This window comes from Streptopelia decaocto, assembly GCF_964273445.1.
Source record: "Streptopelia decaocto genome assembly, contig: HAP1_SCAFFOLD_129, whole genome shotgun sequence".
Classification (NCBI taxonomy): Eukaryota; Metazoa; Chordata; class Aves; order Columbiformes; family Columbidae; genus Streptopelia; species Streptopelia decaocto.
The window spans coordinates 138992-165227 of NW_028115434.1; the positions used below are offsets into that span (position 1 = coordinate 138992).

Sequence of the window (26236 nt, forward strand, 5' to 3'; positions counted from 1 at the left end):
GATTTGCTTTAGGTCCTTTTGTTCAGGTTGCTTATGTTGTTTGGTTTCCTATTTTGGGGGTTGGTTTAAGTTGTTTAGTCTAGGTGGTTATTTTAGCTTGGTTGTTTCAGGCGGTTTTAGGCTTTATGAGGTGGTTTTGAAGTTGTTTGAGATTGTTGCTTTAGGTTGATTAAGGTGGGTCTGTTTAGATGTCTTCAGCTTGTTTGGATCAGGGTTGCCGAAGGGTGTTTGAGGAACGCTGATTTATGTAGTTTGAGGTTGTTTTCGGTAGGATTTTTTAGGTCATTTGTTTTAGGTAGGTTTGTTTGAGGGTGTTGAGGTTGCTTTATTTGGTTTGGTTCAGGTTGGTTGAGGTAATTTGTTGTAGATGGTTTCAGGTGCTTTTTAGGTTGTTGTTGGCTGATTGTTTGAAGTTTTTGAAGGCAGATTGAGATTGGTTTAGGTTCTCGAAGGTTGATTGTTTTCAGCTGTTTAAGGTTGGCTTAGGTTAGTTGTTCTATGCTGGTTTAGGTAGGCTGTCCTAGCTAAGGTTAGGGCCACCTCGTGGAGCAGCAGGCACCCAGCCCAAATGGCCCAAAGAAGCCGCGGCAAGTGGGCCATGCTCAATGCTGCAGAGGAAGGCAAAAAACCCCCAGAGACACTTGGTGTCCCACGTGGGGGGAAAAAAAAGCCTTCCTCCCCCCAGCTGCAGGGCACGAGAGGCCATCTTCCTGGTGCTTGAGCAGCAGGTAGGAAGCGAGCCAGAAGGGCCCAGAGGAGCTCTGAAAAGTGGTCATGCTCAATGCTGCAGAGGAAGGCAAAAAACCCCCGGGGACCAGTGCCAATCTGCCCCGGGAGAAAAAATTCCTTCCTGACCCCAGTGCTGGCGATCGGCTGTTCCCTGAGCAGGTGAGCCAGACCGGGCTCCTTGTCCCACAAGCTGCTCACGCCTCCCAGGAGCTGCGCAAGCCCTATCCTCCCTTGAGCTGGAGCCATCTCGGGGACTTCCCAGAGTGCCCAAATGCCTCTGACCTGATGGACCTTGGGGGCGAGAATCCTTCCTGTGCCTGGTGGGACACCAGTGGGTGCTCCAAAGCACTGCAACCCCTTGCAAGCCCTCTGTATCCTATTTCTGATGGCTCCTGAGCCTGTCTGCGCATGGGATGAAGATGGTGAGCTCTGCAGTGCTCTTCAAGAAGGCATTCCCTTTGTCTTGTCCCACTGCTATGCACCTGAAGAGGCTTGCCAGCCAGCCAGCCAGCCCGCCAGCCATCACATAAGCTTGGAAGGTGGCCCTGGCAGTCCCTGTGCCATTCCTTCCCAATGCAGCAAGTGATACGTGATGCTACGCTGTCGCTGATGGTGAGGTTGTCTGCTTGGGAAGAAGTCTTGAATGGTTTTGTGCTGTTGACCCTATCTTTGCTTGCACTCGATGGCTCTTTTCCTCCTTTGGCTTTCATCCTTGATATCTTGCTTGAGGGTCATGCCAGCCCTCTCAGGCTTGGTCTTGCTCCTTGCAGCTGTTGTCTTCTTCTGTAGGCCCTCCGTGATCCTAACCAACTACGTAGTCTTGGTTTGCTTTCATCCCAGCTGGACTTGATCTTTCCTGAAGCCGAGGAATGAGAAATGTCCGTAGTCGTCCAGGCGAGTTCTCAGCGGGGCTTTGCACCAGGCTTGCCTTTCCTCTCGCAATGCCTTGTCTGACACACCAGAATGCATTTGCCTGTATCACATTTGTGGCTCGCAGTCGGGCTGTGACCTACTTGTGCCTGCAGGAGCATTTTCCTACTCTGCTGTGTGCAAGCAGTGCCGGAAACTCCTGGTGCTCCACGTGACGCTGTATTCCCTATTTCTAGGCTGTAGACCTTCAGGCGGGCTTTCTTGATGTAGGGGATTTCTCCTGTGTCAGAGCTTCAGCTGGGAGGGAGTGTGGGGGCTGTAGAACTCCACTGTGAGAGAAGAGCTTCTTCTGGTTCATGGATGCTGAGGACCGGGGATGTGTCTAGTTTGGAGAGATGGAGGCCGAGAGGCGACCTCGTTGCTCTCTACAGCTTCCGCGGAGGGAAAATGGAGAGGGAGCTGCTGATCCCTTCTTCCCGGCAGCCAATAGCAGAAGGCTCAAAGCTGCATCCATCCCTCAGGGGAGCTTTGGACTTGACAAGAGGAAAGTTTTCTTTCCCAAGAGGTTGGTCAAACAGGGTGGAACAGGGCTCCCGGAGCCCAGGTGGGCGATGCCCCCTGCCTGTCAGTGCTGAAGAGGCATTTGGACGATGCCCTTAATACCATGTTTCAACTTTTGGCCAGCCCCGAAGTGGTCAGGCCTTTGGACTAGATGATGACTGTAGGTCCCTTCCAGCTGAAGTCTTCTCTCCTCTCCTTCTGTTCCTACCTCCTCCTTTCCCTAGCAGTAGCAGACGCTGAGGAAATTTCGGATGTCGTTGCTTCCCATCCCTGCACTAACAGAAGGCATTGAATAACCTGAAGCGTGCCCCATCTTCGGCACTTGCTCCGTCACCTTGTGGCAAGGAGGCACGTAGCTTCTGATGCGGGTGAGAGCCCTAGGCCCCCTTGCAACATCTGGGCATCCCACTTCTTAGAGCTACTGCCCCTGGCTCTGCAGGGCATGATGATGGTGAGCTCTGCAGTGCTCCTCAAGAAGGACTTCCCTTGGTCCTGCCACTGCTACCCAGTGGAAAAGGATTTCCAGGCATCAGATGAGTTTGGGAAGTGGCCCTGCCAGGAGATTGTCTTGCAGTGGAGAACCTCCCGTAGCTTCATCCAAGGTCTTCCTCCCTCAGCCGCTGCCCTGGGATTCCGCCAGCCAGCTCCCCAAGTGCTTCGTCTGGGATGTGTTTGGGCTGCCCCCGGGCCAGCTCTGGCAGTGGACACGGGCGGCTGCTCTTTTTTATCCTGCCCGGGGCATTGTGACCCCAGCGTTGCCGGGTGCTGGCATTGTGACATGGGGGTGACAGAGCCCCCGTGTGCAGCCCCGCCCGCCACCCCTGCGCCCAGCACCCTTTGGAAGAAGCCTTTGGGGTGCTGGGGGGGCGCGGATCATAGGGGGGGATTCCCTCATCTCCCCGTGTGGGTGAGTGAAATAATTCCTCGCAGGATCACGGGTCTCTGTTTATTTTTCCTCACTTAGGCAAAGTGAGTGTATTCTGTGTTTAAATATAAGCACGTGTATTTTCTTTAGTAATTCCTTGCCAGATTCAGGCAAGTGTGTACTTTTCCCGGCGTCCGGAGGGCTCTGGCGTTGTATCTGGTGAGCCACGTGCGTGCACACTGTGGATCTCCATTGTTATTATTTGCTGCACCCCAATAATTTCCTCAACTGATACTCAAACCTGTATTTATGTTCTTGGAGAGCTAAAACCCCATTCTTTACCGGTTAATCTGCTGCACCTTTTTGACCAGAATAAAAGTTTGTTTTGAACACTGTTGTCTGCCTAAAACTAACTTTTGGGGTGCCTCTGTGACACACGGGATGGGGGGATACAGGGGGCATAGAGCGGACGTGGGGGGTGACATGGGGGTGGGGTGTCAAAGCGGACCTGGAAGGGTCATGAGGATCATGGGGGGGACACGTCCCCCAATTTTCCCCCCTGCACCACAATTTACCCCCCAGTTTCCTCCGGTTTTAGCATCCCCAAATAACTTGCGTTGGAAATGACCTTTAAGATCATGGAGTCCAACACTTCCCCCAATACCCAATTGGAGTTGAAACGCCCGTCGCCAGTTTCCCGCGAATCCCTTTGAGCCTCAAGTGTTTTATTCCCCCCGAGCGACCCTCGGATGAAACACCCGGACACTCAAGTTCTCGCGTTTGCAGCAAAATCCCCATTTTGCCCTGTTTTAGTTTCTCAAACTGGGATGGACATCCCGGGCTCTTCTCAAATGCAAAATAACGGGGGTTTCACTGCTCTCTGGGCTGGACTTTGCTGCTGCTTAATGGGGATAAACCTGGCATTTTTATTAGTGTGAATTTCCTTAATTGGGATCTTCCCTATGATCCTAATGGGGATAAACTCGTTGTTTTTAACAGGTAGGCTCCCCCATGCACGGCCGGGAGAGCCCGGAGCAGCCGGACCGTGCAGCAGCCGATTTTCTCCTGCCCGACGCCGTCTGCTCTGCAGGGACGAGCCTGAGCCCGAGCAGCCGTGCATGCCCATCCCGGCACCAGGTGAGCCACTGCTCTGGCAGCGTGTGCGGGTGAGCCAGGGCCATGCAACGAGGAAGAGGGACCTCCTCCTCTTCAGTGACACCTCGGGCATCGCCAAGCACCAGTAAGATTTGCAGAGCCCAGCGGCTTTTCCTCCCAACCCTGGACATGGCAGCAGGGCAGCAGGGCAGGGACAGCCCAGGAGCAGCCCCAGGTGGCCGGCACCCTGGTGCTGGATGCAGCCATGGCCATGACCATGGCAGGGGGACTTGGGAGGGGAGCCAGCAGGCTCAGGCACCTCCAGGTCACTCCCTGTGCTCCTCTCTGCAGACGTATTCCATATCATGCATCAGCCTCTGGGAAAATTGAAAAGTACAATGGTTTGTTAAAAACTACACTAAAGGCATTGGGTGGTGGAACCTTTTAAAACTGGGAGTCACATTTAGCAAAAGCCACTTGGTTGGTCAACACTAGAGGATCAACTAATGGAGCTGGGCCTGCACAATCAGAAATTCTACGTATTGTAGAAGGAGATAAAGTGCCTGTAGTACACATGAAAAACATGTTAGGAAAGGCAGTCTGGATTCCTCCTGCCTCAGGCAAAGGCAAACCCATTACTGGGATTGTTTTTGCCCAAGGATCTGGCAGCACCTGGTGGGTGACGCTTAAGGATGGAAAAGTTCGGTGTGTACCTCAAGGGGATTTGATTCTAGGTGAAAATATTCAATACTGAACTGCATGATGTGAATTGCCACACTAACAGTGTTTAATAAGTGTCTTTCAGATCAAGACAGTGATGGTGAAACCAGCGCTCGCTTCTTCGAGTGGCGCCTGACAACTTCTTCAAAGTTGATAGAGTCTTTTAACCCACAAACAGTGGTCATGAGATGCACTAGATGTACCATTTTTCCTGCCCTGGGAGACTGTTGTGACAAATGAACTTAATGAACTTTTTCAAAGGATGGTCAAGGGATTAAGAGAATGATGAATTACTCCTGTGTATATATGTACATATGTGTATATATATATATATATATATATATATATATATATATATATAAGTAGTGATTAATTAGATTGTATTGATAGAATGTATTAATGAAATTGTATCGATAAGGTCTAAGTATGCCGTGAATGGCATGTTATAAGGGGTGGAATGCCCTGGTTTTGTTAAAAACACGTTTCTCTTTTAATGGATTTGCCTGTCAGCTAACGCTTCATATTAGCTGATTTCCTGAAAAGCCAGATCCATGTGTTGGTAGACACAGCAATGGAATGTGAGGTGACAGTGACAGGCTGGGCTGACAGGCTCCCCCTCCCCTAGGGGGCGCTCGGCTGCCACACCCAGCTGACATAGAACCTTTGTCACAATGCCCGCTACCGTGGCGAGGATGCGGTGACTCTGCAGGTGACAGGGACGCTGCAGGACTTGGTGTCAGCTCAGCAATTTCTCAGTTCCCCAAAGAAGCTGAATTCTGCAAATTGCTGGTTTGCTGTTGAAATGATGTCATCAGGTGGGTGTTTTGGTGTAATACGCTGAAAAACAGAGAAGAACTGGTGAAATATTCCCATGATATGAATGATCTCTGCACCAAACCACCATGACAGAGCCTAACTAGATCTGCAGCTATTTTTTTGTTCTGCCAGCAGATTGAGAAAGTGCAGTATAAAAACCATCTTTATGGAGAGATCGTTGCATTTTAGGCTTCGTCTAAGTGTCTCAAGTAGATGGGGTTTTTGTTTAGGCCTAATCTAAAAGGTCTGATGGCTTTCCTCCTTGTCTAAAGAAGAATGTGGTGTAAATATAAATAGAAAAACCATCCTCGTGAAGGGATCTTGGTGTTTTAGGCTCAGTCTAAGTTTCCCAAGTAGTTGGGTTGTTTTTTACTCTTCTGCGAAAAGTATATTGCTGCTTGTGCATTCTCAAAATGTCTCGGTGTGTGGAGACAATAGAAGTGCGATGTTACGTACAAAATTTTGCATTTGTATCTGTAAAGGGATTCTCATATTCGTATACACTCATGAATTTTTCTTTTCTGTATTTCTGTTGTTTTCAGAGCACACAGATGACAATGCCCCAGTCCCTAAGAACTCACCAGGAACTCTTGCAAGAATCGCAGTTGGAGTAGTTAAACCTCCTGGCAAAAAACAAAATTTTGTAAGTATTCCTTGGGCTTTGTATTCTTTGTGAGGCGTTTCAGGGTGGTTTAAACTTTTTGATGGATATGAGTTTACAGTGGCATTCAGATGGTATCTTGCGCTGACTCAGTGACTGAGGATCTGTGTCTGTTATTTTGACTCTGTGACTGTGATTCTGACTGTGACAGTGATTCTGTGACTCTGTGACTGTGAATGTGACTGCGACTATGACACTGTGTCTCTGTGACTCTGTGACTATGACTGTGACTCCGATTCTGTGACTCTGATTTTGTGACACTGTGACTGTGACTGAGACTCTATGACTGAGAATCTGTGACTCAGTGACTGAGACTCCGTCACTCTGTGACACTGTGACTCTGTTACTCTGATTCTGTGACACTATGAAACTGTGACTGTGACTCTGACTCTGTGACTGAGACTCTTTGACTGTGACTCTGACTCTGTGACTTCGCGACACTGTGACTGTGACTGAGATTCTTTTACTGTGATATTGGGTCTCTATGACTGTGACACTCTGAGCCTGAGACACTGTGACACTGTAACTCTGTGACTTTATGACTCTGTGACTTTGTGACACTGTGACTGAGACACTTTGACTGTAACACTGTGTCTCTATGACTCTGACACTGTGACACAGTGATTGTGACTCTGTGACTCTGTGTCTTTGTGTGTCTCTGACTGTGGCTCTGTGACTGTTATTGTGACTCTGTGACTATGTAACTATGACTGACAATCTATGACTGTGACTCTGTGACTGTGAATGTGCCTCTGTGACTCTGACACTGTGACTTTGTAACACTGTGACTGTGACTGAGCCTCTTGGACTGTGAAACTGAGACTCTGTGACACTGTGGCCCTGTGACTCTGTGCCTGTGAAACTGTGACTCTGTGACTCTGTAACTCTAACTCTGTGACTCTGTGACTGATGTGGTGACTCTGATTCTGTGATTCTGATTTTGCGACACTGTGACTGGACTGAGACTCTATGACTGAGACTCTGACTGAGAATCTGTGACTCAGTGACTGAGACTCTGTCACTCTGTGACACTGTGACTCTGTCACTCAGTGACACTGTGACTCTGTTACTCTGACTCTGTGACTCTGTGATTCTGTGACTGTCACTCTGTGACACAGTGACCCTGTGACTCTGTGACTGTGAATGAGACTGTCACTGTAACACTGTCTCTCTATGACTCTGTGACTCTGTGACACTGTGACTCTGTGACTCTGTGTCTTTGTGAGTCTGTGACTGTGACTCTGTGACTGTTACTGCGACTCTGTGACTGTGACTCTGACTCATTGCCTAAGTGACTGTAAATATGACTCTTTGAATCTTTGAGTCTGTGACTGTGACTGAGACTCTTTGACTGTGACACTGAGACTCTGTGACACAGTGACCCAGTGACTCTGTAACTGTGACGCTGTGACTGTTAATGTGACTCTGTAACTCTGTGACTGTCACTGTGATTCTGTGACTCCATGACACTGTGACTGTGACTTTGACTCTATGACTGAGACTCTGTGACTGAGAATCTGTGACTCAGTGACTGAGACTGTCACTCTGTGACACTGTGACTCTGTCATTCAGTGACACTGTGACTCTGTTACTCTGACTCTGTGACTCTATGATTCTGTGACTCTCACTCTTTGACACAGTGACCCTGTGACACTGTGACTGTGAACGAGACTGTCACTGTGACACTGTCTGTCTATGACTCTGTGACACTGTGACACAGTGACTGTCACTCTGTGACTGTTACTGCGACTCTGTGACTGTGACTCTGACTCTGTGTCTAAGTGTATATGTGACTGACTCTGTGAGTCTGTGACTTTGTGATGCTGTGACTATGACTGAGACCCTTTGACTGTCACACTGTGACTCTGTGGCACGGTGACCCTGTGACTCTGTGACACTGTGACTTTGTGACACTGTGACTATTACTCTGTGACTCTGACACTGTGACACTGTGACTCTGTGTCTTTGTGAGTCTGTGACTGTGACTCTGTGACTATGTAACTATGACCTAGACACTACGGCTTTGACTCTGTGACTGTGACTCTGACTCCACGACTGTGACTCTGACTCTGTGACTCTGTGACACTGACTCTGTGACTCTGTGACACTGTAACTGTGACTCTGTTACTCTGACTCAGTGAGTCTGTGACTGTGAATGTGAATCTGTGACTCTGACTTTGTGACACTGTGACTGTGCTGAGACTCTTTGACTGTGACACCTAGACTCTGTGACTATGTGACCCTGTGACTCTGTGACACTGTTTCTCTGTGAATAAGTGACTGTAAAGGTCACTCTGTGACTCTGACTCTGTGACTCTATGACTCTGTGACACTGTGACTATGACTCTGTTACTCAGACCCTGTGACTCTATGACTCTGTGACTCTGTGATTATGTGACTGTCACTCTGTGACTCTGTGATTGTGATTCTGTGCCTCTGACTCTGTGACTTTGTGACACTGTGACACAGTGATTGTGACTCTGTGACATTGTGACTCTGACTCTGTGACACTGTGACTATATGACTCTGTGACTCTGACTCTGTGACTTTGTGACACTGTGACACAGTGATTGTGACTATGTGACCTTGTGACTCTGACTCTGTGACTCTGTGACACTGTGACTCTGTGACACTGTGACTCTGTGACTTTGCCTCTGTGACTCTTTGTGACACTGTGACACTGTGACACTGTGCTTGTGACTCTGTCACTCTGACTCTGTGATTCTGTGATTCTGTGATTCTGTGACACCGACTCTGTGTGACACTGACACTGTGACACTGTGATTCTGTGACTCACTGACTGTGACTATGGTTTTGTGACTGTGATGTGTGACTTAGTCATGGTGCCAGGATCAGTCATATTTCTAGAAACTGAGTTTAGAAGCTTTTAGAGATGAATTGATCAACATGTGGTCACTGTTCCTGGTCAGAGATCAAGGTAGGTGCAAGATTTTGCAGGGACATCTGCTGGAAGTGTTGTTTAAACACTATGGAGGATTAAATAGTACATAGGATTAAATAGTATATATGATTCCAGTACAAGTGCTTTGCATCCTCAACAAATTGCCAAAAAGGCAGTGAAGGTAAATAGACTAGACTGGCATTTTAAAATCGAGCGTGACTGTCTGCAGGCTAAATCATGTTTTCTTGCTATTTGATACTGCACTGTAGGCCTTAGGACTCGCTGTCTGGAAGAGAAAAAAAACCCAACCAAATGAAATCTGAGAGGAAAAAAACTGGGGAGAGTGCCTGCTTTGAAACAATGCAATTATCTTTCTGTGTTGTGTTATTTCAAGGTCCAGGTCTCCCTGTAGTGCTTTGTCTTACCCTAGAAGTTCATATACCCACTGCAAGTCACGATCAGGTTCTTTGGGTCCTGTCAGGCTCTGTGAAACTCTGTCAGGCTCTGTTGGGCTCTATTGGGCCCTGTCAGACTCTGTCAAGCTCTGTCGGGTTTTTCATGCCCTGTTCAGAGAATCACAGAATCCCACAGAATCCCAAAGCCCATCCAGTGCAATCACCCCGCTGGAGCAGGAACACCCAGATGAGGTTACACAGGAAGGTGTCCCCGCGGGTTTGAATGTCTACAGAGAAGAAGACTCCACAAACCCCCTGGGCAGCCTATTCCAGTGTTCTGTCACCCTCACTGAGAAGAAGTTTCTTCTCAAATTGAAGTGGAACCTCTTGTGTTCCAGTTTGAACCCATTACCCCTTGTCCTACCGAGAAGAGCCTGGCTCCATCCTCGTGACCCTCAACCTTTATATATTTTTAGCCATTAATAAGGTCACCCCTCAGTCTCCTCTTCTCCAGGCTAAAGAGACCAAGCTCCCTCAGCCTTTCCTCATAAGGGAGATGATCCACTCCCTTAATCATTTTTGTGGCTCTATTGGACTCTATCATCTGTTGGACTCTATTGGGGTCTTTCAGACTCTTTCAGGCTTTGTTGGGCTCTCTCATTCTCTGTCATGCTCTGTCAAGCTTTATCAGGCTCTGTCGGGCCCTGTCAGGCTCTGTCAGGTTTTGTCAGGCCCTCTTGGGCCCTGTCAAGCCCTGTCAGGCTTTGTTGGGCCCTTTCGGGATCTGTCAGGCTTTGTACAGGCCCTGTTAGACTTTGTCTGCCTCTGTCAGGCTTTGTTGGTCTCTTTCAGGCTTTGTTGGGCTCTGTCAGCCCCTGTCGAGCTCTGTCAGACATTTTCTGGGCTCTGCTGGGCTCTATATGTCTTTGTTGGGCTTTATTGGGCTTTGTCAGGCCCTGTGGGGCTCTGTCAGTCTCTTTCAGCAAAGCGCAACATAGCACAACAAACCTTGAAAGAGACCAACAAAGCCCAACAGAGCCTGACAAAGCCCGACAAAGACCTGTAGAGCCTGACAGAGCCCAACAAAGACCTATAGAGCCTGACAGAGCCCGACAGAGTCTGACAGAGCCCGACAGAGTCTGACAGAGCCCGACAGAGCTTGACAGAGCCCGAAAGAGACCAACAGGGCCCGACAGACCTGTATAAGCCTGACAGAGCCCAGAAAAGTCTGACGGAGCCCGACAGAGCCTGACAAAGCCCAACAGAGCCCAACAAAGCCTGAAAGAGACTGACAGGCCCTGACAGAGCCCAACAAAGCCTAACAGAGGCAGACAAAGACTGACAGGGCCGGACAGAGCCCAATAAAGCCTAAGAAAGCCGAACAGAGCACAACAGAGCCCGACAGAGCTTGAAAAAAACCCAACAGAGCCCAATAGACCCCGACAGAGCCTGACAGAGCCAGACAAAATCTGACAGGGATGGACAGAGCGTGACAGGGCCTGATAGAGCCTGATGGTGCCTGACAGGGCCTGCCAAAGCCCACTAAAGCCCAACAGAGCCCGACAAAGACCAATGAACCCCGACAGTGCCCAACAGAGCCTGTCAGGACCTGACAAAGCCTGACAGAGCCTGACAAAGTCTGACAGGGATGGACAGATCCTGACAAAGTCCAATAAAGCCTGACAAAGCTCCATAGAGCCCAAAAGAGCCTGGCAGGGCTTGACAGAGGCTGACTAAGCCTGACCATAACCAATAAAGACTGACACAGACCTACAGAGCCTGACAGAGCCCGACAATGCTTGGCAGAGCCCAATAGAATCCATCAAAGACCAAGAGAGCCTGACAAGGCTCAACAAAGCCTGACAGGGCCTGACAGTGGCCGACAGAGCCCAACAGGACCTGACAGAGTGTGAAAAAGCCTGCAAGAGCCTGACAGGGTCTGACAGAATCAAAGAGGGGCCGGAGCTCTTTTGCCAGTTGCTCAGCGCTGGCACTGGCTTCTTCTCGCTTCAAGATTTTTAAGAACACCTTGACCATGAGTGGTGATCACCACGCAACCTTGACCTAGAATGATAGTTAGGACTCCTCCCTTTGCCTCTTCTTGGAGACGGCAGCAATGGCGAGTAGGAACGGGAATGGGAACGACTCCGTGATCGAGAGTCAGAGCGAGTGCAGGAAGAGCCTGATCGTGACTTGCAGTGGGTATATGAACTTCTAGAGTATGACAAAGCACTACAGGGAGACTTGGACCTTCAAAAAGCACAACACAGAAAAGTAATGACATTATTTCAAAGCAGTCAGTCTTCCCAGTTTTTTTCCTCTCAGATTTGGTTGGTTTATTTGTTTGTTTTCTCTTCCAGAAAGTATTAAAGTATTTGACAGGAATATATACCTTATATTCTATTGTAATACCTTAATAAGCTGTGCCAGAGAAAGAGGTGCAGGAGAGTCATCGAGCTGTTCACAAAAACTTAAACACGTATTCAACCGTACATTCAAGACAGAGCGTAGTAAGAGTGGGAGAGCAGCACAAAACAGCTGTAACGAATTCAGATGTTGTCGCCTTACTGTTCCACAATCATGGGCGAGCTTTCCAGCGATTTATTCCTACCACACGAAGTTCTGCTTTGAAATACATACAGAAACATGAAAAAAAGCCAAATAAATTGTATTTATGAAGACAGACTTTGTGTTACTACACATGCTATTAAAAAAAGAGAAAAATAGCTGTTTTCATGAAATAAAAATCCATCTGAATTAGTTGGAATACAATAAATGCAATTTACATCAAAATAAAGAGAAAATATAAAGAGCATGTAAGAGACACATAGTATTCGACTTCAGCGGCAAATCCAGATCCAGACCCTTTACCAGTCAAGTGTTTCCTTGTGTTTCTCATCTATATAATATTTTAGCAGCAGAATGATAGTGTTTGCAAACCTGGAGAAAAACACCAACCCTTTCCCAAAGGTAAATTCATAGTTGTGTAGCAATGTGTCGAGGGTTTAGATTGCGGGGTGACAATAAAACCCTGGCAGATGCATTGTTAACCACATCTCCCCCCCACTTCCCCCTTTTGCCCCTCCCTCTCCCCCCTTCCCACTCAAGACAGGCGATCAGGAGGGAAAGAAGGACAGAGAAAAGAGAGTTGGAAAAAATTAACAATGTTTTACTAATGCTACTAATAAGAATAGAGAAAATAATACAAAATATACAGAACCAATCTTGAAAGTCTCAGCAACTGCAGAGTCGGCAACCAAAGTCCTGGATTAGACTCTGCAGCCAACCGGAGCTGGATTCAGTCTCTCATTAGGCCTCAGTTTGCAGGGACGACTAGCAAGGTCCTCTCCTAATGTCAGCCATAAGCAGAAGGGAAAAGGCAAAAAAACGGACAAGATCCTCGTGATCTCCCACTTTTATATGAAGTATTCACATGAATGGAATGTTATACACAGTTGGTCAGTTTCTTAGTCACTTGTTTCTCATCGCCCCTCGCACAAGATGTCCATCCATGCTTATCAATAAGTTTGCATTCCATTGCTAGGTTTACCAAAACATGTGTCTGGTTCTCCAGGAAAATGCAGTTAATATGAAGCTTTAGCTGACAGGCAAATACACTAAAAGAGAAACTTGTTTTTAACAAAACCGGGACATTCCACCCCTTATAATATGCCATTCACTGAATACTTAAACCTTATCAATACAATCTATCAATACAATCTAATTAATCACTACTACTATATATATATATGTATATATATACACATATGTACATATATACACAGGAGTAATTAATCAGTGGACCATCCTTTAAAAAGTTCATTAAGTTCATTTTGTCACGACAGTCTCCCAGGGCAGGAAAAATGGTACAAGTGCATCTCATGACCACTGTTTGTGGGTTAAAGACATCAACTTCGAAGAAGTTGTCAGGCGCCACTCGAAGAAGCTGGCTCTGGTTTCATCATCATTGTTTTGATCTGAAAGACACTTATTAAATACTGTTAGTATGGCAATTCACATCCTGCAGTTCATTATTGTATATTTTCACCTAAACTCAAATCCTCTTGAGGTACACACCGAACTTCTCCATCCTTAAGCATCACCCACCAGGTGTTGCCAGGTCCCTGGGCAAAAACAATCCCAGTAATGGGTTTGCCTTTGCCTGAGGCAGGAGGAACCCAGACTGCCTTTCCTAACATGTTTTTCATGTGTACTACAGGGACTTTATCTCCTTCTACAGTCCGTAGAATTTCTGATTGGGCAGGCCTGGCTCGATTGGTTGATCCCCTGGTGTTGACCAACCAAGTGGCTTTTGCTAAATGTGAATCCCAGTTTTTAAAGGTTCCACCACCAAGTGCCTTTACTGTAGTTTTTAGCAAACCATTGTACCTTTCAATTTTCCCAGGGGCTGGTGCATGATATGGAATATGATATACCCACTCAATACCATGTTCTTTGGCCCAATTGTCTATAATACTGTTTTTGAAATGAGTACCGTTGTCTGATTCACTTCTTTCTGGTGTACCGTGTCGCCAAAGGACTTGCTTTTCAAGGCCCAAGATAGTATTTCGGGCTGTAGCATGAGCGTATGTTTCCAACCACCCAGTGGTTGCTTCCACCATTGTAAGTACATAACGCTTACCTTGACGTGTTTGTGGAAGTGTAATATAATCAATCTGCCAAGCTTCTCCATACTTATACTTTAACCATCGCCCCCCATACCATACAGGCTTTAACCGTTTCGCTTGTTTGATTTCTGCGCAAGTTTCACATTCATTAATAACCTGTGAAATAGTGTCCATAGTTAAATCCACCCCTCGATCACGAGCCCATTTATATGTTGCATCTCTACCTTGATGTCCTGAAGCATCATGGGCCCACCGAGCTAGGAAAAGTTCACCTTTATGTTGCCAGTCCAAGTCCACCTCAGCTACTTGAATCTTAGCAGCTTGATCTGCTTGTTGGTTGTTTAGATGTTCCTCGGTGGCTCAACTTTTAGGCACATGAGCATCTACATGCCGAACTTTCACAGGCAGGCTCTCTAGCCGAGCAGCAATGTCTTGCCACAGTGTGGCAGCCCAAATGGGTTTACCTCTGCGCTGCCAGTTGCTTTTCTTCCATTGCTGTAGCCACCCCCACAAGGCATTTGCTACCATCCATGAGTCAGTATAGAGATAAAGTATTGGCCACTTCTCTCGTTCAGCAATGTCAAAAGCCAACTGGATGGCTTTCACTTCTGCAAACTGACTCGATTCACCTTGTCCTTCAGTGGCTTCTGTAACTTGTCGTGTGGGACTCCACACAGCAGCTTTGCACCTTCGATGTTTTCCTACAAGACGACAGGATCCATCTGTGAACAGTGCATACTGCTTATCAGTCTCTGAAAGGGTATTATACGGTGGTGCTTCTTCAGCACGTTTTACTTCCTCCTCATCTGGAGACATCCCAAAGTCTTTGCTTTCTGGCCAGTCTGTAATCACTTCTAAGATCCCTGGGCGATTGGGATTTTCAATTCGAGCTCGTTGCATGATCAATGCAATCCATTTACTCCACGGAACTTCGGTTGCATGATGTGGAGAGGGAACTGTCCCTTTGAACATCCAGCTCAGCACCGGCAGTCGAGGTGCCAGGAGGAGCTGTGCTTCAGTACCGATCACTTCTGAAGCAGCTTGAACTCCTTCATATGCTGCTAGTATCTCTTTTTCAGTTGGAGTATAGTTGGCCTCAGATCCTTTGTATCCTTGACTCCAAAAACCTAAGGGTCGACCTCGGGTTTCTCCTGGTGCTTTCTGCCAGAGGCTCCAGGTAAGTCCATTATCTCCGGCTGCAGTGTAGAGCACATTTTTAACATCTAGTCCAGTCCGAACTGGTCCAAGGGCCACCGCATGAGTTATCTCACGCTTAATTTGTTCAAAGGCTTGTCGTTGTTCAGGGCCCCACTCAAATTGGTTCTTTTTTCGAGTCACTCGATAGAGAGGGCTCACAATCTGGCTGTAGTCAGGAACATGCATTCTCCAAAGACCTACAACGCCCAAGAAAGTCTGTGTCTCCTTTTTATTAGTAGGTGGAGACATTGCTGCAATTTTGTTGATCACATCCATTGGGATCTGACGACGGCCATCTTGCCATTTTATTCCTAAAAACTGGATCTCTCGTGCAGGTCCCTTGACCTTGCTTCGTTTTATGGCAAAACCAGCATCCAAAAGAATCTGAATTATTCTCTCACCTTTCTCGAAGACTTCTGTCGCTGTGTCACCCCATACGATGATGTCATCAATATATTGCAAGTGTTCTGGAGCTTTACCTTGCTCCAGCGTGGTCTGGATCAGTCCATGGCAGATGGTAGGACTGTGTTTCCACCCCTGGGGCAAGCGATTCCACGTGTACTGGATGCCTCTCCAGGTGAAAGCAAACTGCAGCCTGCACTCTGCTGCTACAGGAATAGAGAAAAATGCATTAGCAATGTCAATTGTAGCACACCACTTAGCTGCCTTTGACTCCAGTTCAAATTGCAGTTCTAGCATGTCAGGCACAGCAGCACTCAGTGGTGGCGTAACTTCATTCAGGCCACGATAGTCCACAGTTAGTCTCCACTCGTCACTAGACTTACGCACTGGCCAGATTGGGCTGTTAAAAGGTGAGCGAGTCTTACTGATCACACCCTGGCTTTCCAATTGATGGATCAACTTCTGAATAGGAATCAAAGAGTCTCGGTTGGTGCGATATTGCCGGCGATGCACTGTTGTGTTAGCAATTGGCACCTGCTGATCGTCAACCATCAGCAGTCCTACAACAGAAGGGTCATCTGAAAGACCAGGCAAATCAGACAGCTGTTCAATTTTCTCAGTGTCCACAGCTGCTATACCAAATGCCCACCTATACCCTTTTGGGTCCTTAAAATACCCTCTCTTGAGGTAGTCTATGCCAAGGATGCACGGAGCATCTGGACCAGTCACAATGGGATGCTTTTGCCAGTTTTTTCCAGTTAGGCTCATTTCAGCCTCTACAACAGTCAGTTCCTGGGATCCCCCAGTCACTCCAAAAATATTGATGGATTGCGTTCCTTTATAATTAGAAGGAATTATCGTGCACTGAGCACCAGTGTCCACTAAAGCTTTGTACTCCTGGGGGTGTGTTGTACCAGGCCATCGTATTTGTACAGTCCAATAAACTCTGTTATCCCTTTCCTCCACCCGGTTGGAGGCAGGGCACGTCTAATTTCTGTTTTGCACAGTCTCTGGGTGTGAATTAGAGGTTCCTTCAAGAGCATCAGAATCTCTTCTGCTCCTTTTGTAAACTGGAGCAGCCACCTTCCTAGGAGTTTTTTCTTTGATCTCACGTCTTCGTGCTTGAAGTTCTGAGGTAGGTCTTCCATGCCACTTATTCATGTTTTCTCCCTGCTCATGTAGGAAGAACCACAGTGAACCTCTTTTTGTGGGCTGCCTCTGTCCTCTCTCTCGAGATTGGAAACGCCTTTTCCTAACAGCTGAAACATAGGTTTGTGCAGGTCGTGAATGGTATGTGTCTTCTCTGAGTTCTTTGATTTCTTGCAATAGCTTTTCAAACCAGTCATCAGATTTTTCACACAGTTTCTCCACAGCAGAGACACAAGCCCGTAGAGAACCAGCAAGGCTGTCCTCAAAGTTCCGGAGCTGCTCAATCACTTCAGTAATATCTTGTCTACCTCCAGCTGACCAGACCATTCCTGCCAATGACTTAGCATATGCAGGTGGTGCCCCTTGTACAAATCTGCGCCACAGAGGTCGTGTACAATTGATTCTATCTGGGTCTGTCCCCTCCTGGCTGTTTGGTTCAAAATAGATGATCTCTCGCACAGCTAATTCTCTCAGGAAATGAATACCTCTCTCCATAGTATTCCATTTCCCTAACTTGGATATACAATCTTCCTTGTAGGGAAATCTTACTTTCATAGCTGCCAGGAGTCGGGTCCAGAGAGTAGTGGCATTAGACTCTCTTGAAATTGCCCTATCAATGGTGGAATCTCTTGACAGAGATCCCAGCTGCCTGGCTTCACCACCTTCCAATTCAATTGTTCCTGCCCCATTGTCCCAGCATCGGAGCAGCCAGGTTAAAATATTCTCGCCTTCACGACGACTAAAGTCTTTTCGCAGATCTCTCAGTTCACCTGGAGAAAAGGACCGAGTGGTGGTCACTTCATCTCCTCCCTGTCCTGATGATGATGGCCCTTGGGTTGATGTTGGCCCTGTGCCATCATCTGCTGCACGGGTAGTCTTTCTAGTGACTTTCTTACAACCGGCAACTGATGCTGATATGGGTTCACCATCATTTGATTCATTTCCAGAGTCTGAATGACTGTCACAGTGATTGCTGTGGTTACAGCAGCAACTGTGACCAGTGTGTGAGGAAGGAGGGGCTGCCTTGTTAGCCTTTGAGGCTGGAGAAGTAACGTTATCTGCAGCGGCCTTGGCAGAGGAACTCTGCGGAGGAGCTGTAGCTTCAGCCTGCGAAGCCGCCGTTGCGGGGGCAGTGGCTGCAGCGGCAGCTTTCGCTGTTTTGCTCTTTCTCGAGCGGCCAGGAGAGCTTTTTGATAAAGCTTCCGAAGATGCACCACAAATCTCAGGACAAAAAAGAGAGGCAAACCTTCTGTTGAACACCATTTCTCTTAACATTAACAGAAACTGACACACATTCAGCAAATCGGATAACACCATCACAGTTCTATCAAAACTCCAAGGATATTCAAAGCTCTCTAAAACATTTGCAAACTGTCCTAGCGAAAAAACAAAAGTATGTTAGTCAGCCTTTCTAAAGATTCGCTTGACCAATTAGCAAACACAGAGCCATACTGCTCTTTAATCTCTCCTGGAGGCTTTTCAAGGTAAAGCAGAAGTGAGTAGAAATTCATTAGCGGTTGCAGTATAATGAAATAAACCAGTGACAAACCACACAGTATCATCATGACCATTGTCCAGTTCCTTGTTGTTATATAATGAATACTTCAATTTAAAAAGAAGGCCCAACACAGATATGGAATCAGTTAGCACAATGTAGGAAATAACTGATACAACTTATGCCATAACGTCTTTAAATCAGTGTAATTCACTTTGCCTTAATACAACTAAATAATATCCGAAGCAAACAGACGCGCGAGTATCACAATTCTATGAGTTGGCACCGTGCCAAGAAAATTGAAAGGTATGTCAGAGCAGTAGAAGAGCCAAAAATCTTCAAATTCTTGCCCAAGGCCCACACACACCAGCCAGAGCAAGAGCGTCGCAGACGAGGCTGTTTCTGGTGGGTAGGGATGGGGACCAGGAAAGGTTGTAACAAGAGTCCTAAACACATGGGGAAAACGTGGTGGGTATAGAGGAGGGAGCAGAGCTCAGCAGGTGCCATCTCGCATCCAACATCCGACACGTCAAGTTTGGTTTTCAGCCTGAGCTTCCACCCACAGTCCAAAGGCAAGGACAGGCTTTGCGCTCCAGCCTCACAAGCTCCAGCCCTTGCTTGCTGCTCATTAACCTCATTAACACAACCAACAGGCATGTGCAGCAGCCCCTCAGATCTGGAGTTTTGTGCTGGCTACAGCCCATGTCCAAGGACAACCCCAAACCCCGGGGACACGATGGCCTCATCTCACAGCTCCTCCGTCCCTCCTGCAGCCCGTCCCTGGCGGGAGGAAAGCCGGGCCCGGGCCCAGAGCACAAACCAGCTCTTCCTATGGCCCAGCAAACAGACAAAGCCCTCCTACACCTCAGCTGGGTTAGGCTTGCAAATGTTTCCAAAGGGCAACATGGAAAATCCTGTTGCTGGAGCAGCCACAACAGAATTCTGCCCATGGGATGGCTCCAAGGCAGATTTATGGCTCTGTGAAATGGGAGCTGGCACACACCAGCTGAACACCTAGAAACTAGGCACTGTATTTACTGCTTAAAAATCAAAACAACCTCGAGCATCCAAAAAACCTAGAGCAAGAGCCTTGTATCTCTGCAGAGAGCTCCATCTTCCCCAGCCGGGAGCTCTGGAGATGCAGAGCAGCCAGACCCCCTCGCCAGAATCAGGGAACCCCTCAGAAGTCATGAAACAAAAGGCCCCAGGCGTATTTTCCTGTCCCTCACGCCATGACCAGCCCTGTGTCCGCTCCGGAGCGAGGCCGAGGGCTCAAGGCTCCGCACGGAGCCCGGCCACGTGCTGGAGGCAGCCCGAGCGTCACCACAAACGCCCCGCTGCCGGCCCGCCCCGCCCGCCGCTGTGAGGCCGCTGGGCCTCGGCCGGGCCTTTTATACACTCCCCGTCACGTGGCCCCGCCCCGCCCCTTTCGTCATCACCGCGAGCGGCAGCATGGCGGCAGCGGTGAGTGCCCGGCGAGTGCGGAGCGGGGCTGCCCAGCCCTGCCCGGTCCATCCATAACCCCGGGACGTGCCCAGCCCCGCGATCCCCCATGGTACGTGCCAGTCCCTGCCACAACCCCAACCCGGGACGTGCCCGCCCCCTCCATAGCCCCCCCACTCCGTGCCCGGTCCCTCCGTATCCCTCCTGGCTGGTGCCCGGTCCCTCCATAACCCCCCGGCCGGTGCCCTCCCCGCCACCCCCGGCAGCCCCGTGTCCCGGTCACCCCCGCTCAGCCGGTGCCGTGTCCCCGCAGGTTCCTCACCTCCAAGGAGCAGTTCCACGCGTTCCTGCGGGCCCGGGGGGGTGGGGAGGATGGGGAGGAGGTCGAGGAGAAGAAGGAGGATGAGGATGAGGATGGCGGCAGCCCCCAGAGCGAGCCCCCCGCCAAACGGGTGAGGCCGGAGGAGCCGGGTCAGGACGGGGAGAGCCGAGAGGAGGTGGATCAGCGGAGAAGGAGCCGGCAGAGCGGAAGCGGGCGCGGGGGCAGAACAAGAGCCGGCCGTGCACGAAACCCACCCACTACGAGCAGAACAGGCTGTGCCCGTCGGTCACGCAGGTGGGACACGGGGCTCTGGGGTGTGATGGGTGCTCAGAGCAGTTCTGGGCCAGGGCAGACCCAGGCTTACCTCACCTGTGCTGGAGGATAGTGGTGTTGTCCCAAAACTGGGTTCTTCACCCAGTTCGTTAATGTCCTTTGTCTTTATGTCTCGTGTATCTCCAACCCTGGCATGCCTGGGTGGGGAAGCAGAGGGCAGAGGTCTCACCCCGCTCTTTATCATTTTAAGGGCTGTGCAGAGAAGTGCTACTTCGACGCGCAGTGCCGCTTCCTCCACGATGTCGGTGAGTACATGGCCGTGAAGCCGGGCGACCTGGGCCGCAGCTGCGTGCTCTTCCAAACCTTCGGCAAGTGCGTTTATGGTGTCACCTGCCGCTTTGCCCAGTCCCACCTCGGGCCGGCTACCAGAACATCGTCAAAGCAGACCTGGCCAAGCAGTGGGAAGGGAAGACGCTGGTGAGGAACAACCTCTCCAAGGACCTCCAGCACCAGCTGCGCAAGGAGAAGTTTAACTTCAAGAAGGCCCATGAGTATCTCCGCGGTCTGGCCAAGCCCCACGGCGACAGTGGGAAGGGTGACAAAGCCACCGGGTGCTCTGCAGAGGAGTAAGAGGTGTCCAACTGCACAACAGCCCAGGAGAGCCTGGGAGACGGCCCCGAATGTCCTGTGCGACCAGAGCAGGGAGAAGATCCCAAACCAGACGCCTGGCAGAGTGGCGAGGAGCCTTCCTCCATCAAAACAGCCGGCTCGGTGACAGATGAAGATCTTATAAAGCTGCGGGCATGCGAGAAGAAGAAGGTGAGAGTTTGGTTGAGGGCTGCCGTCTCTTGTCAAGTGGCTGAGATTGTGCTTGGGAAGACAGGAGGGAGCTCTGGGCTGGGTGAGAGGCAGAGGACAGAGCTGCCTGGGGACCGTGTTACTGTTGTGAGGGGTGGGATGTGGGAAGGTGAGCTCTTGGGGTCGTGGTGGTGTCCTTGGAGGGGGAGAAGCAAGAGAAGCTGCAGCTCCTTGCACGTGGAGGAGCTGAGCTGTTGGTGAGGGTGGAAACGAGCTGCTGGAAGAGTCGAGGCTGGGGCTGGTTGGTTTGTACTGCACGATGCCCTCCTCTCCTCCTCGTCACCTCCCGCCTCTCCTCCTCATCACCTCTGTCCTTGCACCCATTAGCCCGTCTCGCATCCCTCGGTCTGTAAGTGCTTTGAGTTTTCTCCAAGCCGAGCAGTGAAAACAACTGAAGTGGTTCAGTTTCTGGTTCTTTCATCCAAACAATACGTTCTCAGGGAATATCTGAGGTTCCTGAACAAAACTGGTGATCTTCTGGTTTTCCCACTGAGTTATACTCATGGCAAGTGATAAAATTGCTGACTGGAATATCTTCCTCCATCACTCTTGTTTCCCAGCTGGAAATCCAAGGCAAGCTCTACTTGGCTCCACTCACCACGGTGAGTAGATCATTCTCTCCTCTTGTCAAATGTTACTGTTCCACATTTGGAGCAGGGCAGATCTGAAGAACCACGTCTCTGTTGTCTCTCCCAGTGTGGTAACCTCCCTTTCCGAAGGATCTGCAAGCGCTTCAGGGCGGATGTCACCTGTGGAGAGATGGCTGTGTGCACCAACCTGCTCCAGGGCCAGTCCTCCGAGTGGGCTCTCCTCAAACGCCATCACACCGAAGATATTTTTGGGGTGCAGGTGAGTGCTGTCACCTTGATAACCTAAAAAAATGGTAACTCGCTTCTGAAGAGAAAAGCTGCTTCTTGAACTCAGGCAACCTGTCCCCTCTTTGGTAGCTAGAAGGGGCGTTTCCAGACACAATGACCAAATGTGCAGAGCTCCTGAATCAGACAATTGAAGTAGACTTTGTAGACATCAACGTGGGATGTCCCATTGACCTGGTCTACAAGAAGGTAAGATGTTCTCTATCACGCTTTGTGAGTCCTGTTGCTCCAAGTCTTGAGATGCTCCAAAAGTCTTGAGATGCTCCAAGTCTTGAGATGCTCCAAAAGTCTTGGGATGCTCCAAGTCTCAGCTGCATCCCCTGAGCAGAGAGCTGCTGTGGAGCAGCTCCAAGCAGCATCTTCACTATGCGAGGAGGCAGAAAATCTTGACTCTCCCGCTTTTTGTCCCCCAGGGAGGAGGCTGCGCCCTGATGACTCAGACCAACAGGTTTGAACAGATCGTCTGAGGGATGAACTCGGTGAGTTGGCGCATCTGCCAGCAGCGGGGGATGAGCTGATGGAGCCGACTCCTGCCTCACCCTCCATTTCTGCAGGTGCTGGACATCCCGCTGACTGTGAAGATACGGACCGGGGTGCAAGAGAAGATGAACGTGGCTCACAAAATAATCCCCAACATCCGTGAGTGGGGAGCCTCCATGGTCACGATACAGGGATCATTGGCTGGTGGCCAGGGAACTCTGCGCAACACGGGGGTGACTTTACCATTCCCTGCAGCCCAGCGGCTCTTTTAAACACCTTTGCCGAGCTGCATACGAGCTTTTAGTGTTTTCTGCTCATGACAGTGAAAAATTCAGGTGCGGGGAGCGTTTTCGTGGGTGCTTCTGAGCTTTGCGTGCATGACAAAGGGAGATGGTCCCTGCGGTGCTCTGGGAGGGAGCTTTCAGCCCAATAAACCTCATTCCAGAGGGATCCTTGACCCCTGCCCGTGTCATTTCCTTTACTGAAGCCCATTATTCCCAGTCTGCTCTGCCTCCTCTGGGCGTTTTTTGGGGTCTCACTGCAGGTTTCTTCGCCAGCTCCACAGCCGGTCCCGGGAGCAGCGCTAGACGAGGGGCGCGGACTGGGACTACATAGCAGAGTGTGCCAGAATAGCCACCCCATGCCTCTCTTCGGTAGGTGTTCCGTTTTGTCACGTGGAGTGGAAGTGCTGCGTGTTGAATTCAAGAGGATTAGCCTGAAGGAGGTGGAGTGTCAGCAACATCCCTGGGGGGCTCAGAAGATGAGCTGTGGGGCCTCTTTGGCCAGTCTGGCTCTTGGACCCCGTGTCCTTCGTGAATTTTCTCCCATGCCTGGATTCACTCAGCTTGACTTGCCCTCTGTATCGCTCTGACCTCCGGCTTCTCCCTTCTGGACAGGAAACAGTGATATTTTGTCTTATGAAGATGCTAATCGAGCCCTGCAGATGGGTGTTTCAGGAATCATGATCGCAAGGCAAGTGCTTGTGTTCCCCCCTCGCTTCTGAGCTCCATCAGTGCAAGAGTAAAAAGGGAATTAAATACCTGAACAGACCCGAAACACCAGAAGTTTCTTCTTGGTGAAACTACTCTTTGAAAGTTGGTAAAATCACTTTGCATCTGTGGGAACGTCCAGCAGGTTCCTGTTGAAATTGAGATAAAAATTCAAGCGGCACTGGCGGGCAGATGAGTGCTGGAAAGCCTCTTAGATTAGTTGGCATGTTCAGAAGCATCAGTGAGGGGAATAACAATGCACTTCTTTGTTGCAGAGGGGCGCTCATCAAACCATGGTTTTTCACTGAAATTAAGGAGCAGTGCCACTGGGATATCTCTTCCAGTGAGAGATTTGGGATCCTCAAGGACTTCACCAGCTACGGCCTCAAGCACTGGGGCTCGGACACGCAGTGGGTGGAGAAGACAAGGAAGTTCCTGCTGGAATGGCTCTCGTTCCTCTGCAGGTAACTCTGCCGGCCGGGGTCGCTCAGCACAGTGAACCCGCGTTGTCCGAGGCACCGCACCCACCGCTGTTGCGTTTCACTGCAGGTACATCCCAGTCGGCTTATTAGAACACCTACCTCAGAAAATTAACGAGCGACCGCCTTACTACATGGGGAGAGACTATCTGGAGATGCTGATGGCAAGCCAGAACGTGGATGATTGGATTAAAATAAGGTAAGAAAGCATTGAATTTCAGTAAAATCGGTGGGAAGGGACAAGGCAGAGCACAAAGTCACCTTATGGAAAGTTTTAGTTGAACCAGCATCCAGGAAATATGTTAAACCACCTCAACCCTAAAGAAAATTACTGTGCACTGAAAGTACAGTGTGCGTTCCAAAGTGTGAAATAGTTCAAGTCTTAAGCGAGGCCAAATGTGATCGTGCTAGCACTGACTTCCATCATTTTGGGACCTGATCTTAATGCAGTTTGGCACGAGCAGGTTTCTGGCTCCGCACATGCACAGAGAGAGGTTGGGAGCAGCTTTTCGGAGGCTTGTGTTGGTTTTTGGCACATCCCCGCCAGCGGTGACGCCACGTTCAGGTCACCAAACCCGGCACCGACCCTGGGGACTCCCCGGCGAGAAGGACATTTCCCTTACCTGATGGTCTTGTCCCTCCAGGGCTGTGGTTTGTGGCTGAAGCTCAGCACTGTGGGTGCTTCTGTGCAGCAGCCTTCATTTCTAGGGAGATTAAAGTCTTGATTTGAGACACCTGAGTGTAGTCACCATCGCTATAGAGCCACGGGGCCATAAAACAACTGTGTATGGTGCACTGAACACAAACCTCTCCTTATTTTTTTGTTTTATTCTTCTCTTTCTTCCAGCGAGATGCTTCTGGGCCCTGTACCTACCAGCTTCACCTTCCTGCCCAAACACAAGGCCAATTCCTACAGATAGGGCTGAGGAGCCCTTTCCCGCGGCTGCGAGTTGAGTGGAGGTGTCGAGGGGCAGGTTGGCTCCAAAATGAAATAAAGGTTGATGTTTTTAGAAGCCCGGTTGTCTTCACGCCCCCAACGAGAGTCCTTGCCACGAGTCCCGCAGCAGATGGGTTCAGCCAGCCTCGCGGCCAGCGGTGCCTCGCTAATAGAGAACAGTGCGATTAATTAACAGCATACGGGCCACCACAGAGCTCTGGCCTCTGGTTCGCAGCAGGAGTTGTCCCAGCTCACATAGCAGGAGCAAAAGCCCTGTTGTTCCTCCCAGGATGTCCTTGGTGGTGCCAAATGGTCCATGTACGATGTACTGACCCGATCCCTGGGGTCCTGCAGAGCACAAATAGTCCCAGCACCTTGGCAGATGTGCAGCATCCGGCCCGTTTTTTGGGGAGCACACAGTGGTGGGTTCCGTCTCCTCCCAAGTGTCACCCGCCTGGGAAAGCTTAGCCCCTCCAAGGGGGATCCAGGGCTGCTCGGGTTTCCTGGTCAGGGGACTGCTGGAGTGAGGTCTGGGCAACACGCGCTCTGTGACACCTCCTCCCGTCCCTGAGGTCCCTTTTTCCTGTCTCTGCATCACTCCAGTGCACAGAAACACAAGCAATGCTCACAAACATGTTCACTATCGCTCCAGCGCACAGAAATGCAGGGAATGGTTACAAATGTTTCACTGTGTGGCACAAGGTGCAGCTTGGTCCCCACACACAGCTTGACTGCATCGACTTGTTCCTTTTCCTCAGAAAAATAACATTCAAAGCAAAAAGCATTTGTACCCACCACCCACCAAACCCCCTGAACCCTTTCCCTGCCCAGGAGGAGCTGGGGAGGCTCTTGGGCTGGGGTGGAACACGGGGAGCCCCAACATTCCTTCCTGGGACACCCCAAAGAGTCCTCAGTTACCAACGGTCAGAGCGACCACGATGTTCCCAGTGCACGGCTCCTGGGTCCGCTCGGTCCTGCGGCTGCTACAGCCATTCGTGCTCCCCCAAAACTTCTTTCCCCCAGGTAGGAACCCACCGCGACCCCTGCAGCCCGGGACACTCGTGGGGGCAAGAGCGGAGGCGAGCGCCGGCTGTT

The 26236-nt window shown here is 49.8% G+C and overlaps 1 pseudogene across 1 annotated transcript; it reads left to right on the forward strand.

Annotated features, from left to right (window-relative positions):
* Positions 1-19717: 19717 nt before the first annotated feature.
* On the forward strand, positions 19718-26202 carry LOC309452756 (tRNA-dihydrouridine(47) synthase [NAD(P)(+)]-like; annotated as a pseudogene). Its single transcript has 14 exons — positions 19718-20040; positions 20242-20544; positions 20774-21342; positions 21942-21983; positions 22078-22230; positions 22329-22445; positions 22670-22735; positions 22811-22921; positions 23294-23389; positions 23633-23708; positions 24001-24189; positions 24275-24403; positions 25052-25178; positions 26169-26202. The product of its transcript is annotated as a tRNA-dihydrouridine(47) synthase [NAD(P)(+)]-like (transcript).
* The last annotated feature ends 34 nt before the right edge of the window (positions 26203-26236 follow it).